We start from the raw sequence: 4,450 nt of genomic DNA, 5'->3' as shown, positions 1-4,450 counted from the left end.
AACATAAAAGCAGTTAGCTACTGAGAATAACTAGAATGTTCTTGCTTGATACAATCCCCTAAAACTGTTGTCTTAGTCTCTAGCTCATCACAATGAAAGGTGAACATGAGCAACAGGTAACAAGATACATCTGGAGTAAGCACCTGGCTAAACTATAAAAAAGAGGAGGCCCTCAAAAAGGGTCATTTCACTGGCTACTTGTCTGTGCTTCCTTGAAGTGCCCTATCTCAGTTGTTCTCCAAGTGTGGACCCAGGACTAACAGCATCAGTGTTACCTGAGAAACTGCTAGAAATGCAAATTCCCAGGCTTTAACCCAGACCAACTGAATCAGCAACTCTGAGTGTGGGGCCAGAAATGTGTGTTTTTAAAACATTTACAAATTTATCTTTATTTATTTTCATTTTTAGAGACAGGGGTCTCGCTTTGTCACCCAGGCTAGAGTGCAGTGGCACGATCACAGTTCACTGTAACCTTGAACTCCTGGGCTCAAGCCATCCTCCTGTCTCAGCCTCCTGAGTTGCTGGGACTGCAGGTGTGGGCCATCATCCCCAACTAGCTTTAACGAGATTCTGATGCATGCTAAAGTTGGAAAACCATCCTGAGGCATGCTAAAGTTGCCTAAAGTCTCAGAGCAAGAAGATATTAAAGGACAATCTTTCCACCTTTTTTGATCTCTTGTTCCCTCTATTTCTAACCCATCAATAGCTGGTGGAGATTCCAAAAAGAAAATAGGTGTTTATCCTATGCTTTGGGCAATCCAATGTTGTCAACTATAATACAAAGATTTTGTAGAAAGGTAACTGTATTTTAGCGATCAGAGGTAATCTGTGGAGTCCATCTCCAGTTCAACTACTAGCTGTACCTTACCAGTTGTTTTTCAGCTTCTTTGTTTCTTTTACTTATAAAATGATACCTAATAATATAGTAGCCTCAGGAGGTCACTGAAATAACTAAATGTAAAGTGCTCAGTATATTAGTGATTCATAAATGACAGCTATTATGTTAGAATAAAATTTTTCTTTTCTAGGCTGCATTTTGGTACAAACATCAAGATGAGGATTGCTTCAGTTGACTAATTCTTAGGGTCATATTTATAGCATCATATTGGATTGTAGGAGAAAGACAAGGAGAAAAAGATATCGAACTCACATGCTGCCTTCCTACTTACCACATCAATAAAATTAATGCAGTAACATTTATAGGGTACAGAGTACAGCTTTAAGATATAAGTTCAGACTATATTATTATGATAGCCTCTGCATTTATGGTTTTGAAGCAATACATGTCTAGGCCTCTAACTAGAATGGATCTCATTAATTGGTGGTGATGACGGTTTGATAGTTTTAATTCCTGCTGCTTCTTATTTGAATCCTTTATGACAAATTCTGTAAGAGCTATAGCACAGCTCAGCACATTCTACATAAAAAACACTCAGCCTAGGTCCCCTCTCTTGATGTAATTAATAAAAAGGTCAGTGTTAACCTAATGAACTCAAAGCTATTAAGGTATTTTGCATGTCAGAGTTACAGAACATTATTTTCATGTGAACACCTTAATAAACATATGATCACTTGCTTAAAACAATCAACTCACGTTAAATTAAAAATGTGAATTAAAATCCACTTGATTGAAAGCTATTTACATTAGGTCACTTTTTGACTTATTAAGCCTGTTGGCTTACTCAAAGTATAAAATAGGGGGTCAGTCCAGAGCGAGAACTTTCATGGACCCTTCTAATCCCGAAATCTTTAATTCCAAGTTGAAAGTAGTGGGAGAAACAAAATTTCCATGAAAATACTCCCAAGTATTACATGAGCATGGCAGCGTTTTTAGACTAGTAAGACTATAAAAGCCTTGTGGTTTGGTACGCTTGGTACGTAGACAAAAAGAGTTCTGGCTTTTAAATGCATTGATATTAGTGTTCAGTTTTCTTTTCAATCTCAGATGGTAGTTATAGTATAATAAAAGTGTTTCGTTTTTGTCCTGGGTTCCTAGCACAGAGCTCCTAAAACCCTTGGAATTTATTTATTTATTTATTTATTTTGGAGATTATTTTTTTTGGAGACAGAGTCTTGCTCTGTCGCCTGGGCTAGAGTGCCGTGGCGTCAGCCTCGCTCACAGCAACCTCAAACTCCTCAGTTTAAGCAATCCTTCTGTCTCAGCCTCCTTGAGTAGCTGGGACTGCAGGCATGTGCCACCATGCCTGGCTAATTTTTTTCTATATGTTTTTAGTTGTCTGGCTAATTTCTTTCTATTTTTAGTAGAGACGGTGTCTCATTTTTGCTCAGGCTGGTCTCGAACTCCTGACCTTGAGCAATCCTCCCGCCTTGGCCTCCTAGAGTGCTAGGATTACAGCCATGAGCCACCGAGCCTGGCCTCTTGGAATTTATCTTTTGTTGTTCCTAACAAGTCCTGTTTGACCTTACCAGTTTATACTAATAAGGTGACTTATTGGGAGGGGGCCACTAGATAGCTTCAAGATGGAGGTGGGTCACCAGAGGAGCCAACATGATTAGAGGACTACAACTATCAGCCCATCTGAGACCTTCAGGGAGCGGAGAGGGGTTGGGGATTGAGTTCAGTTACCAATGGCCAAGGATTTAATCAGCCTAAGTTAAGAAATTTCAGCGAGAGCTTCTGAGGTGGTGAACGCATCAACGTGCTAGGAGGGTGGCATGCCAGGAGAAGGCATGGAAACTGCTGTCCTCCTCAGCACCCCTCCACCTTATCTTTCGCATTTCTTCCTTTTGGCTGTTCCTGAATCGTATGCTTTGTAATAAAACTGTAAGTACAGTACTTTGCTGAGTTCTGTGAGTTGTTCTAGTGCATTATTGAACTTGGAGGGTGGGGAACTGTGGGAACCCTGAACTTGTATAATAGTTGGCTGGGTAGAAGTGAGGGTAGACCATTGACTGCATTTGTGGCTGGTGTCTGAAGTGGAGGCAATCTTGCGACACTGAGCACTTAACTTGCTCTAACTCTGAACAGTGTCACATTGGTGTCAGAGAATCACTGTGGGAAGAGTGGAGTAGCGGAGATAGAAGAGGCTCTCCTACCATTCTCCAGTGCGCATGGGACTTATTTCTATGTGATCATTAACGTTGCACACTCTATTGTCCACCTATTATACTGTAGACCTAGGTTAAAACCCCAGAAGAGATAAAGTGGGAAAACACTGTAGGAACAAATACACATCAGTTGTTAATAGCGGTTTTATGTTATATGTAAAGTGCTTTCCAAACTGCAAAGTGGTGTTCAACAAAAGGTTTTTCCCAGGGCAGTTTCCCTCTCCTTTTGCAATCAGATTTTTTAGCATTCTGAGCACACTAATATTTATATCTTTTGGGAAAAGAGAATGAACTCTGTTCTTCAAATCTGTCTTGAAAGGACTTGTCACATATAAAAACTCAAATGATAATTTTAACACTTTGATGTATCTTTGCCTCTGATCTCTACCTTGCGGTCAGAGTTCTTCAAAGAATATGTTTAAAAATAAACCTTGTTTCATACTTTGGCTTAAGGGCACAGCATGAGTTATTTTCAGCATCTAAAATTTACCAGCTATTAACTAGCAATTTACATATTTGAGACTGCTATCTGTTAGGGCTTTAAAAAAAACCCTACAACTTAGGAACACAGGCATCCTAAGGCAAGCTGAAAATTCAATGTGATATACTTTAATTCTATTATCAGTATTTTCTAACTTCAAAGAAAAAATACACTGTATAAATAAGTTTTGCGGTAGGTATCCAACTGCCAAAAAGAACAGAGTTGGAAGTGTTCATACACTTATTTTGATCTTAAAAACACAACCCTCCTTATTCCTGTTATATTTAGATCGGTCACTTCTCCAACTGTGAGAAGCCATTGTCTTCAGTATATTTCATAAATGTAGTACCATCTAACATCAGGATTGCCAGAGGGGGTTAATCGAACAGATTTTTTAAATTTAACACACTAATAAGTAGACAAAGTATTTGTTTAAATAGGCTCTACTAAAAAAAAAAGTCCATTTGCTATTGTGCCCACCATGTTTAAGAACTACGAAGAATACTAACTTGTTCCTCTTACTTTCTTTTGAGCTGATTTTTGGGGGTTGGAGGTGTGTATTGGGAATTTTATATCTCAATTCATGAATTAGTCGTGTTAATACAAGTACATAAAGACACAGAGAATATCTCTGACCAGATACCAACTTTCACACTGGTAATTAAAAAAAAAAAAGAGTCATGAACACATAATTTTAAAGTTTACTTTAAAAATGTAAATATCTCCCAATATTTAACAGGTAAAGAAAATAGCATATTGGTTTATTTTATGTGGTTGTTATATTTTATTTTCCAAGTAATACTGATTAAAAATATTTACACACCTACTTTTAAGTCCACAGTTTAGCACTCTTATTTGTATGGCTTTAAAAGTTATAGCACAAGATCTTTACATTAAGGA

The sequence above is a fragment of the Propithecus coquereli genome, unplaced genomic scaffold (genome assembly GCF_000956105.1).
Source record: "Propithecus coquereli isolate 6110/MARCELLA unplaced genomic scaffold, Pcoq_1.0 Scaffold91, whole genome shotgun sequence".
Taxonomy (NCBI): Eukaryota; Metazoa; Chordata; class Mammalia; order Primates; family Indriidae; genus Propithecus; species Propithecus coquereli.
This window is presented reverse-complemented; position numbering follows the sequence as displayed.